Below are 13325 nucleotides of genomic sequence, written 5' to 3' on the forward strand. Positions count from 1 at the left end.
GTGTGGCTTTCAGGCAAATACACCCCCTGAAATGGAGCAATTGCTTCCTTCCAAACTTCAAGGTCACTTCAAAATATGCAAAACATCAGCACTGTCTGAAGCAGCGGTTGGAAGGGATGAAAAAGGAATGGTGTTCTCATCTCACTGAAGATGGTTAAATTCTTTCAGCTAAAGCTTTCCAGGGAATTTCAACTGGAGGGAGACTAGTAACAAGCATGGGAAATTTCTTCCTTAAGCACTGAAAGTTGTCAAAAATAGGAGCAAATTAGATGTTCTGCTATTTTACCATGCAAAGTATAGACAATACAGACATTCATATGACTTCTTAAGTGAAAAATCTTGTAATATACATTTGCAAAAGAATAAGCAACTTAGCTAAAATACCCTGAACTTCCTTACAGGGCAAACAAAACAATTATTTTGAAGTTAACTCATCTTAGCCCATCATATTTTTGAATAATTGTAAACACAGATTTTTAAAAAATACCCACGCTCCCATCTTTCTCTACTTTTTTATTTGTCGGGTTTCTTCCGCACAGGCTCAGGAATGTATCTACACATGCTTCCATACTCTTATTTTCTCTTCTGTGCTCAGATGGCTCCTTTACTGCTGCTTGAAGTGTACTGTCAGCTTAAACATTCAAGAGAGGACTAAATAACCAATTTTTTCTGCATTGTTCTTTCAGTCAGAGCAATCTTGTATCAACAAACAGTAATAATGCATTCAGATGGCTAAGATTTCAAAGCTGTGGATTCTAAATGTTGAACTAGCCACTACAGTTACATGATGTATTTGAGATTCAGAAAATAATAACCCAATTCATTCAACAAAGCCATGCTTCATTGAAAATTAATGGAAATGTAAGAAAGGAAAACAGGGGTTTGGAAATATCCCACAGCTGCAATTTAGATGTAGTGATTAAACCAGGGAAGTACACAGATGTCTACTGACATTTTGCTTTGAAACACTTAAAGAAGAAGACTTTCTCTTCTGCTTAAGGGTTTACAAATCAGATTCAGTTACAGGAAAACAATGCTCTAATCTTCACTTACAACAAATCCTAAATTTAGCAAGCAGAAGTCATTAGTAGTAACAAACAGATTTGAGCATAGAGGCAGTATGTGAGCTAAGGGAGAGGCAGTGCAGAAAGCAGAGGCTTTCCACTCCCACCCTTGGATACCAGCTGCTTCTTTGGACTTCCAGGACTGTCTCAGTGCAAGCATTTCTATAAGCCACTATGCTTTTCTTTCTTTTATTTAGGAAACCAATATGCAACTATAAACTATGTTTATAAAATGATAATCTATATTCTGCAATATGTAAACAAGTGCCCATTAGTCAGAAGCCACAGATGAGCATAATATTAGATTGTAATAGAAAACAGATGCATTTTCCTTTTCCAATTGTTTACACTGCCAAAGCATCCAGTCTTAAAGATATTCTCCACGCAAATCAAAACATGTTGTGCCTTAATGAAGGACAAAACAACAATAGCTTTAAAACACTGCATTCCCTGTAATACTTTGCAAACTCAACTGCAGCCCAAGTAGACAGGGTGCTCCAAAGGGTGCAGCAACTACAGAGCTGTCAGGTGGCAGGGACAAAAAAGGGACATTTTACTTTACTGCAGATCACCCCTTCCACTAGCCTTGATACTGCAATCATTTAGATGCCTGTTTTGATGTGACTTGTCCCACTTTTTGCCTCCATTTGGCACAAACCGCAAACTGGTTTTATCTCCCCCTCCCTCTACACACACAGACTGATACACACAAGTATATACTTATATGCACACCACACATTCAAGCACCCTTAGTTTGTTGATACAGGCAAGCATAAAGCAAAATTTATTTCAGCATATCCTTCAAATGTCTACAGTATGTGCTATGGTCCAGCTCCAGGTAAAATTACAGATTATCAACTGTTACAAAACTGTGAGCTCAAAACACGTCCCAGAAGCTTGCAAAGGTCACATCACTCTTTGTCCTGAAGTTGCCTGCAGGTTCAGCTTTTGAGAGGTAAAACAGGAACACAGCACTTAAGGGACAGCCTTTGGGTGAGCACCAGCGTTTCAGTAGTTTGAGCTGGAAGGATTTTAAAGAACTACCTTTTACCTTCACCTGCAACAAAGCAGTTCAAGTACCATTGTAACCTGCATTATATCCATAGCCAGAAGAAGCTAGGCTAGGCAAGGAGCTAAGAGGGGAAAACAGCTTACAGAGAGGCCCAGGTGTCTCGTGAGAGTATACCTTGGCTTTTATTTTCAGTGATTTGAACATTTATCAAAAAAAGGTTACAAAGGGCTCTAGTATACACTATAGAAATCAAACTATGTTAACAAGCAATATTTGACCTTCCTATGGTTTTAAACCACTCTCTGCACTTGGTGGTAGTTGTTTCTGTGAAGATCAAATAAAATATTAGCACCCACATAAAGTACAAATTAATCTTGTGTCTACACACCTAAATAAACCCCCAAAGCCTTAAGCCCCTCCATCTTACGGGCTGTAAAAACAACATGAAAACATCAATCATTTATAAATCAGTATATCACTGGTTTACCAAGTGGGAACCAGTTTAGAATTGCTTGCTTTGACTTAGGAAAGAATTTATCTGTTCTTCAGATTAAGTTATAGCAGAGAGGCCTCCACCAGCCCCCCTTCACCTGTGGATTTGGCCCCTTTTCAGCTCAGGAAACTAACTGTACTCCCTGCCCCACAATATGCATCTCCTTCCGCAGCTGATATGTCATTTTTAAATCTATAGGCTGGGTGGTGGGAAGGCAGAAATATAGGAATGGGGTGTTTAATTTTGAATTATATTATCATTTATGAAAAATACTGACTATAATTTTGAAGGGCCATTACTAAGCACTTTCTGTTCACAGTGCAGAGCATCTCTAACAGGCCCTGTGTCTCAGGGTTTTTTTACCATGTCATACATAACCTTTCTGTAGGAGAATGGATTACAGGAAACCTTGCCCTGATAACCCACAGCTGTGCTAATTACCAAAACCAGCCTTGCCCTTAATAGGTCACAGCTATATCCAATAAGGATGAGTGTGATAAAAGAGTGGGTTAGGTGGTCAGGAGAGGTCTGCCCAAATGGGAAGAGAATTGCTGCTGTGAGGTCAGTCTGAGCCTGCAGTGGGAGACTGCCGGAGCCAGTCAGACTCTGCTGGGGCTGGGGTCTGTTGGCCGAGCTGGGAGGAACAATAAACCAGGACTTTTCCAAGCCATTGAACAAGAGTGTGTGTGTCATCACATTTCTTTCTCTAACACTAGGTCTGTGACACCTTTCTTTTGGCAAAAGCAGATGCTCAGGCTCAAACCCAGGCTACAATACCAAGTTAAAGGGGGGGTTGTGTGTGTGCATGTGCCTGGCACAGATTCCAGCAGCTGGGAAACAGCCGGACACTCCAAGCCCTGCACAGCAGCTGCAGCACATCCAATTCAGAAACCTTGCTGCACCTCCTGCACCGTTTGCCATGCACTAACAAGTATTTCCACACTCCAGCTGAACAAGCATCATGTAAGGGAGTGCAGCTAAGCCAAACAGCTCTTCCAAAGGAAGAATTACATCAATACTAGAAACCCCTAGCACTGGGGTTTCTAATACAGTGTGTCATAGTGAAACATGGGGAGGGTTCTTTTAAAAGTGAAAAGATGTTCATTCTTTTGCATGTACAGCGAGATATTCATAGTACCCACATACAATAAAGAACAAGCCAGAGTATTATACATGTCACTAAAATGATCATTATGCTGCAATTTTTCTGGTTACCACAAATATGCAAACATTTGCATGAAGTGCAATAAGAGCTCTGAGTTCCACTAAGAAGAAAAAATGTTCACATCACCATGAAACAAAGCATCAAGTAACATCCACACCAGGTAATGCCCAAGTACCTTAAATCTCCTGAGGAGCCCTTCTTCCCAGCATCCTCCTGCATCCATTAACTGTTCCATGATACACCTATGTGTGCCAAAATCCTTGCATAAATGTGCTCATAATCTGAATGCAACACTTCAGAGAGACTGCTATAATTACTTCAGATTTCAAAGCATATCTAACAGCCTGCTGGCTCTTCTGCATGCCCCTGCACGTCAGTTGGGAGCCACCATTCTAGATGGATTTTTGTAATTTTGGAACAACTACAACTAACCTTGAGAGAATTCAACTGAACTGCAAATTAATAAAACCCATTTGGTTGGGGGGGGGGGGGGGGAAGACATTTGTTTTTGGGGGAGAAGCTTCTGACTTGCATTATATTTTGATTCCACACCATTCACAGAATGTTTTGAAGGAATTCAACTTCTCTTTTGTAGAAATTGCTTGCTCCTGCTGCTGAGGACTCGTTTGGCTTCCTCCTCCCCAACACTCTTTCTTTATCACCCAAGACATTTAGCAAGGCACTGAGAACAACCATCACTATCAAACATCACAGCCTTACAGATATATTTTCATTTTACCCAGAAAGTCCAAGGCAAGCAACTATGTCATTACGCTGCTTTCTTCTACAATTAGAAAGTACAACATATGGGGGAATAGATGACCCCAAGGCAGGCTGTGGCTACAGGGGATGGGAGTGTTCTTCAGCACAGCTGTGTGGGTCCCTCTCAGCAGAGCTCCCAGCAGAGCCACCACCTCCAGGTTTCACTGCTGCCTGGCTGTGTGAAACTGGAGTTAGAGCCAAGCTGAGCACCATCAGGGCAGCCTGGGGTGTCAGGACAAGGGTGTGGCCAAGTGAGAAGATGCAGAGCTTCATACCTTTCTCACAGAAGTAAGGAAATAAAGGAAGTAAATTGAAGAGTTATGCCAACAAATCTTACTCTGCAAAGCAGATTCTGAGACGACAAAAAGACAGACGCATGTTTTTAAGTAACATAAAATGCAGGCGTGTTTCCTGAGCAGTTAGCTACCCTTCTCAAAGCCAATTATAGCAGACAATTTGAGCTAAATATAAAAACCCACAAATCTCACAGTTTGAGATAGCATCCAAGAAGGTGTTAAAGTTAACTTTGAAACTACACAACAAGACTTCAGCCTTCTCATAATGAACATGGCAACCACGTCCGTCAAAGCACCCCATGATCTGTGGGAATAGAGAGGCTGAAGAGATTATGTGGATACTTCACATATTTCTCCAAGAGTAACAGATGGAATTTTTCTGCTCACAGAACTTCAGAGATGAGAACTTGACTGTGCGAAATATCAATGGCCAGACTTTAGTTTGTAGCTTCAGTAATCTCCACATGTGACCAGGCTACAGTCACTCCTAAGTGCAGCACCTGGATTAGTGAGGCTGTCACAGGAATACCACGATATTTGTTGTGCAACAGGGAGAAAACAGGGATCCAACCTGCACATGGACCTGTAGCCTTCAGAACTTCGTCTCTGTATCAAAACAATTCCTCCATTCTCACCTCAAATGCACAGGTAGACTGCCATCCCTGCACTAGCCAGAACTCAGGACCTGGCTTATTTGACAGCTTATCCTATGTCTTCTCCCTTCTTAGGGAGGCTCTCCTCCATTTGATACAACCAAATTGCATCTTTTCTGTTCATAGTAGCATAGTGCAGCTGTCCCCCCTCTCTCAGCTGATTTGGACCTGAATGTTTTCCACATCTCTAGGTGCCCAGGAAGCTTTCCCCACATGAGGTCAGTTACCTCATTGTCAGAGAAGAGTATTTCAGACAGCCTTTGTCAACCTCTCAAAGCTAAATAGCCAAGGAAAGCTTCAAATGCAGCTGCCAATAGAAATACATATATATTAGGATTGAATTTCAGTTAATATAAGTTAGACTGAATTTCAGTTTCTGCTCTACAAGTATAGATGTGGAAAAAAACTTCCGGAGAAACTGAACAAAGTTGTGACAGTTCTCTAGGCTGTGCTGCAGCTTTCTTCCTTCAGCAGCCATCAGGCTGTAACATTATCCCTACTCACCCATCTGCAGAACAGCACTAAGTATGCTTTAAGGAGCAAGGCCACTTGAATGGACACTGAGAGCACCAAATTCACCTCTGCTGATATGCAGCTCACAGCTTTACTCAGCTGCAGAGGAACCTCAGCATCTTGCAGCTCCTCTTATGCTGCATTTGTTAAATGCTCTCTCAGCAGACTCAGACACACTTATCAAGAAACACGTTGATGTTTGTCCCTGAGTACTTGTATGCAAAAGAGTGCATCAGCTGTCCCTGCACACTGCCCTGTGCCAGAGATGTGCATCAGCTGTCCTTGCACACTGCCCCGTGCCAGAGGTGTGCATCAGCTGTCCCTGCACACTGCCCTGTGCCAGAGGTGTGCATCAGCTGTCCTTGCACACTGCCCCGTGCCAGAGGTGTGCATCAGCTGTCCCTGCACACTGCCCTGTGCCAGGGATGTGCATCAGCTGTCCTTGCACACTGCCCCGTGCCAGAGGTGTGCATCAGCTGTCCCTGCACACTGCCCTGTGCCAGGGATGTGCATCAGCTGTCCCTGCACACTGCCCTGTGCCACAGGTGTGCATCAGCTGTCCCTGCACACTGCCCTGTGCCAGAGGTGTGCATCAGCTGGCCCTGCACACTGCCCCGTGCCAGAGGTGTGCATCAGCTGTCCCTGCACACTGCCCTGTGCCAGAGGTGTGCATCAGCTGTCCCTGCACACTGCCCCGTGCCAGAGGTGTGCATCAGCTGTCCCTGCACACTGCCCCGTGCCAGAGGTGTGCATCAGCTGTCCCTGCACACTGCCCCGTGCCAGAGGTGTGCATCAGCTGTCCCTCAGAGTTTGGCTGGCTGGCACCAGTACCCCGTCCCTGCATAGACCAAGTTGCAGCAATTTAATATTTCAAGGAGTGGAGTTCTACCAACAGATAGCAAAGGAGGCTTTCTCCATACATTTGTTTTTCCCTGTTGCACAATGTGACTGGAACCAAACCAACCAAAGTCCTAATGCTCCTAAGCTCAGGTCTGCAGTGGCAGTGCTCACAGCCACTCTTTCTGTATTTTCTAGTGCTTTTTTCCCATCCACCAAGAATGCCTTTTAGAACACCTCACCAAACTCATTTAATGCAAATCATAAGATTATTTTGATGCCTAAATACAGTGTTAACATTTAATATTTTCAGTGTATTGAGTAGAAACACTAGGCACTCTCAAAACTGAACAGAAAAAGGTACAGAGCTGCTTCAAATAGTAAATATTAAAGACTGTTCTTGCAACAGTAAATATTGACACTTTTGATGTATTTCATAACAGTAAGAAAGCGTTCGCTTAGTCAAAGAAAAGCTAGGGAAGTTTTTGCTTGGTTGGTTCTGAACTTACTGAAGAAACTTTACTTTATACACTTCTATTCAGTATTTATTAAAAAAAAAAAAAAAATAAGTCCACTTCCTTCCATAAAAAGAGGTTCCTTTTCTGTGTTCTAAGAAATGTATTGCTGAGATTTACAGTCTCTTTCAAGGAAGGACTTCTATAACTTAGGATTAATTTTTGAGCTATCAAATTTTACTGCAGCTGTGGAAAGTGGGGACAGGGAAGGAAGAAGGAAGAAAGCAGGACAAGCTCTCAAAAGACTCACATGCAGTCTTCTTCCAAGCCAACTGTGCCCTAGCAAGGAAAAGTCAGATGTATATATCCGCCTGAATAATAACTCCTGCTAGCACAGCCTTCATAGTGAGGGATTCTACAGCAGCTTGACATTCAGCTATGATGAAGCTTGACAGTGTCCAGATTTAGACATAACCTAGCTCTTTCCATTAATTAAGTTTTCCTCCAGGATAAAAATCATTGTAGAACATTACATTAAAAATGGGGAATTTATTTCCCTGTTATAAGACACTGATGGTAAAACAAAATGTCAACACTTTTGAAAGGAATGCCCTCACTAGTTTTCAGCTTTGCAGTCTCTCCAGTCTTAACATTATGCAAAACCCTCCAAATTCTCTTTATTAACCTCTTTTATGTTAAGTCTACCCAAATTAAATCAAAAAATATGGATAGTAAGCCTAGGCTCACTGTCTTCCAGTTACCAATGGTTACTACTTTACAAGACACTGCTGTACTGAAGTTAACTTTGTTAAGGAGGATTTTAAAAAAAAAAATACTTGAAAATATTGTAATACTCTAGCCTACTCTCTAGCAAAAGAATTACTCACATCCTTCAGAATCAATGACTTCTAGCTGTGGGTTTTACTCTCACTCCTGAGCATTGGTAACTGTAAGATGAGGCAGGGGCTGAAGAACTCCCAATTCTCAGAGCACACTGGGATATAACCAAATACCAGGGAGTGTGTCCCACTGATGAAGTAATAAAAAGTGTGTTTGGAGTCTTGTTGCATAAACACCAGTGTAGCTGCTCATCACTACAACTGAAAGCTACATCTAAATAAAATCTTATCACTAGTATCTGCCCAAACCTCTCGTCAGAATCTGAGAGGAAAATTATGACTGTGACCCGGATGAATCACATTCCCAGATGGATTTCCCAGTACTTTTTTCCTGGCTAGAAAGAAGGAAACTTTTTCCAGCTTATTAAGAAATAATAGCCATATCGTCTTGCAGCACTGATGAATTTAACAATTAGATCCAAGAGTCTCCCTTGGAGGTGCAGCTTACTGAACATATGAAAAAAAGAAAAGAGAGGCTTCATGCCTTCCATCTAACCCTGCCATGATCAAAAACATAATTTTAAGTGAATGACACAAAGATCCCACTAAGCCTGAGAGCTCAGGAACGTAAGAAACACCCAGCTGGGTCAGACTGATGGCTCATCTAGTTCAGAATTCACCTCCAACAAGGCAGAAAAGGTGCTATTTAGAGAGAACCAATAGCCCATGTCCTGTGGTCCACTCCCCTCACACTCTCCCCGCTGACCATGAACTCTCCTCACCCTGTTTTGAACCTGCCTACGCAGCCTGTTTTCAAAATATCCTCTGGCTGCAAGCTGCATAAATTCACTACCTGCTATGTAAACAAACACTTTCTTCTTTCATCTGTCTTAGACTGATTCCCAACCAGTTTCACCAAGTGTCCTGGTCCTGCAGGGTTTCTGTCAACAAGAGCTTGGCGTTCACCCTTCCACCAGCTCATGATTTTGTAAACCTTGAACCCGCTGCCCCTCTCAGCCTCCCACCTTCCAAATCAAACCTTTGAAATGATGCAACTCCACACGAGGCAGCACTACCACCCCCTGGACTGAGAGCTGCCCTCCTCTGCACCTTCCCTAAGCTGCTACCACCCCCTGGACTGAGGGCTACCCTCCTCTGCACCTTCTCTAAGCTGCTACCACCCCCTGGCCTGAGGGCTACCCTCCTCTGCACCTTCCCTAAGCTGCTACCACCCCCTGGACTGAGAGCTGCCCTCCTCTGCACCTTCTCTAAGCTGCTACCACCCCCTGGACTGAGGGCTACCTTCCTCTGCACCTTCCCTAAGCTGCTACCACCCCCTGGACTGAGAGCTGCCCTCCTCTGCACCTTCCCTAAGCTGCTACCACCCCCTGGACTGAGAGCTGCCCTTCTCTGCACCTTCTCTAAGCTGCTACCACCCCCTGGCCTGAGGGCTACCTTCCTCTGCACCTTCCCTAAGCTGCCACCACCCCCTGGACTGAGAGCTGCCCTCCTCTGCACCTTCCCTAAGCTGCTACCACCCCTTGGACAGAGAGCTGCCCTCCTCTGCACCTTCCCTAAGCTGCTACCACCCCTTGGACAGAGAGCTGCCCTCCTCTGCACCTTCCCTAAACTGCTACCACCCCCTGGACTGAGGGCTGCCCTCCTCTGCACCTTCCCTAAGCTGCTACCACCCCCTGGACTGAGGGCTGCCCTCCTCTGCACCTTCCCTAAGCTGCTACCACCCCTTGGACTGAGGGCTGCCCTCCTCTGCATCTTCCCTAAACTGCTACCACCCCTTGGACTGAGGGCTGCCCTCCTCTGCATCTTCCCTAAGCTGCTACCACCCCTTGGACAGAGAGCTGCCCTCCTCTGCACCTTCCCTAAGCTCCAGGCACTAACTCTGTCTTCTTTGGATGTGGGCACAAAAACCAGACCCTGTGCCCAAATGTGGTGAGCACACCAGTGTTTTAAATACCAACAAAAGGTATTTTCTTGTCCTCAGTACCTTTTCCTGATCATGGAAGAGGCACACACTGCCCAGGTTTTTCTGGATTTTTTTGGCTGCTGCTACCGCACGTTGCTGACAATAATCCCGGAAAACAAAGCCTCTTTTCCAAGCTGCAACCGTCAGTTCTGAGTTCAGCATCATGCTAACATGGTTTAGAATAATTTTTTCCTAACTGGAAAAAAATTCTGTTTAAAACCTATGTTTACCTATGCTGACATTAGTCTACCACATTCTTGCCCACTGAAGTTACGTGATGGCCTTCTGGAATTCCTCTGCGTTTAGACAGCATCTAGCTACCCAAAAGTAACAGTACTACCATTTTTCATCAAAACTGGAATTATTCTGGGACTGGTGCAAGGTAACAAATCGAGCTGTTGGTTTGAGTGATGTCTACAAGTCACAGGGAAGGCAAGTGAGATCAATCAAGACCACCAGAGATAGTTTTATCATTGTGGGAAAATCAGCTGATACAGGAGATTTATTAATAACAGGACAGAAATTGGGTGCAAAACAAGAAAAAAAACAAACAAATAAACACCAAAAAACCCAAACAAACAAACAAACAAAAAAAACCACCAAACCCACATATCACACCTCCACGGCTGATGATGACAAACAAAACCTGCAATGGATTGTCCATGGAATTGTAGACTATCCATGGATGGAGCTACTTGAACACTGCTGTGGAGGAAATTAGATCTTGTAACACCAACTCTGGTGATAACTCTAGCATGACAGACAGTCATCAGGCTTCCTAATGTCATTTTGTATCTGTCAGCTATCAGCCCTCACTTTTACCTTACAGTGAAAAGTGACTGTCAAGAAGAATCTTCAAAACTACTTTTTAAAGAGTTGATGTAAAATCCAAGTAGCGTTGGAGGAAAAAAAAATCTAATTAAAAAACACACTGAAGACTGAAGCAAGATTCTTCTGCTAAAGAATTCTGGTTTGGGGCAAGCTGAATCACCACAGCACCAACAGAAATGATACAAAAACTTACCCAAATTAGAGGGCTACAGCAGCTTATTGCACAAGAAAATTAACCAGCAACTGTAAACAAATCCCTTAAGAACTTTTCTGATTAATGTAAGATCTTAGGAAAATAAGTATTTGGGCTCTTAGCTGCATGCTGAGCACTGTTAAACCACCATAGAAATCATCATTTATCACATGCAGGATTGCCAAGGGCGGTCCCCTAAAATGTACTACAGAAATTTCATGTAGTAAAAGTAGCAGATCTAAAGTTTAAAAAAAGACTGGTAATTTCCATTTTTTAATATGATTGCAGTTTGCTCCGTGAGGAAAAAAAAAAACCAAACAAATGCACAATACCTTTATTCAAACTCAAAAGATAACTTAAACTAGCTATCAAAGCTGGATTCCCCTTTTTGACAGTCAAAAGAATCAGAGAATTCTGTTCTCTTGAGCATCCAGTAATTTCAGACAACAAGACCCCAATTTTAAGTATTAGTTTTATCAGATTCTGTTGGCCAGACAGCAATTTCACAACAGAAAGCTATTTTTTTTTAGCCATACCTACTAGATCTGGGACTCTGCTGCAGGCTTGTGGGCACAGACTGCTTCTTAACAAATATAAATGTCACATTCATTTTGTATTTTTTGTCTGCAAAAATGCAATTGCAAGTAACAATTAGCATTCACACTTACTGAAAAACTGCCATAACTCACTGCCCCCCAAAAAAGAACCCCACCAACTTCCACATCCCAGAGTGCAAAATAATTCAATGCATTTGAAATCTACTTGCACTGTCCTCCCCCTGATGTGTGTGTTGGGATTTTCTGAATGTTTGCTCAGCGTACCTGCTTTCAGAAACCCCTCCTCTCTAAGAATCAATTCTATTTGGGATCTGCTGGGATCTTACAAATTCTTTCCCACCTTGTGCAACTATAGATGTTTGGTGCAATTCAGTCACACTAGGCGTCAGAAAACTTTAGATGCAATTTCTTAAACTAAAGAAAACAGTACAATTTCACTGATAACCTCACATTATGGCTGCTACCTTTCCCTGTGAAAAGAATATGTCTTAAGAGACCAATCTCTTACCTTGAAACCTTAACATAGCTTTGTTTTAAATTCTTCAAGTTTTATTTTCAGCTTTTGTATGACAAATCTATTTTCAAAACACTCTGAAATCTGTATATACAACTTGTTAGTGAGTTGCCAGAATACACACATTGCCCACACTAGCAGAGGCTAACTCGGGTATTTGGTTCATTATCCTGCACGTCCTGAGTTCAGTAAAGAAGACTACTACTATCACATTTACCTTGGCACCTATATCCAGTCCTCCCCTAAACAGCAGTCTGTCCCACATAAGTCAGAGGCAATAAATAATGTAATTTATAATCTGTTTAAAACAGGGCAAGGCTGTGTATCAAACATTACAGATCACCTCTCTCTTCTGAACAATTCCCTCTCTATTTGTTAGGTGCAATGTTTTGGTTTCTCTGATCTGCATTCACCTTTAAAAAATGAATTTTTTTAAACTCCCTCTAAACCACAGAAAACTTAACAGGAGAAGACTAAGGTGCTGACAAATGAAATTAAGATACTGCCTTAAAGCTGTACTTACAAGTTTGATAATCCTTGTTTTATACCTCTAACTTTGGTGGGAAAGAAACATTCACAGTAATTTTAAAGGCTTTAAAAACGTTGCCCCAGTCACGTTTGAGCTGAACACCATCCTCCTGTCCATCTTCAGAGGTCACTTTTCAGCAGTCAGACTAGTTTCAAATCACAGACCAAACATCAGAGTGGAAGGTTCATTTACCCTCAGCTGACTAGTAGTGTTTATGTGTTTTCACTTTCATATGTGCTCTATTCCCTTTGACCAACCATTATCGAGGTTCCCTGGATTGGGACTTTCATCTAATAAGATACCAAGTTAAGGAAGATGAAGCACATAATGATGACAGGTTAACGCATCTTACAATGATTATCTGTTATCTTGCATCCTCTTTGAATTGGTCATGCTTGACTAAAAGGTAATGGACAAAGTACAGAGGAGCAAACTTAAAACGGTTTAATCCAAGAATTTTTAGCAAGACCAGACTCCACCAGTTTCTGTCAATCCTTTAGGAGTATCTCTTATGTAACTGATAATGGTTTTACTGGTAGATCAATTCCTTACTGAAATTCTATGCTAATTCTACTCTCTGAACTTCTTCCCCAAGGCAAAGACACGCGGCAAACTTCCACGGGAAAGC

At 42.6% G+C, this 13325-nt stretch overlaps 1 protein-coding gene across 2 annotated transcripts in view; it reads right to left on the reverse strand.

Annotated features, from left to right (window-relative positions):
• IRS1 (insulin receptor substrate 1) overlaps positions 1 to 13325 on the reverse strand; it is a 49527-nt gene that overhangs the window by 12893 nt on the left and 23309 nt on the right. The gene's annotated exons all lie outside the window — the stretch shown is intronic.

Source organism: Hirundo rustica, chromosome 10, assembly GCF_015227805.2.
Source record: "Hirundo rustica isolate bHirRus1 chromosome 10, bHirRus1.pri.v3, whole genome shotgun sequence".
NCBI lineage: Eukaryota > Metazoa > Chordata > Aves > Passeriformes > Hirundinidae > Hirundo > Hirundo rustica.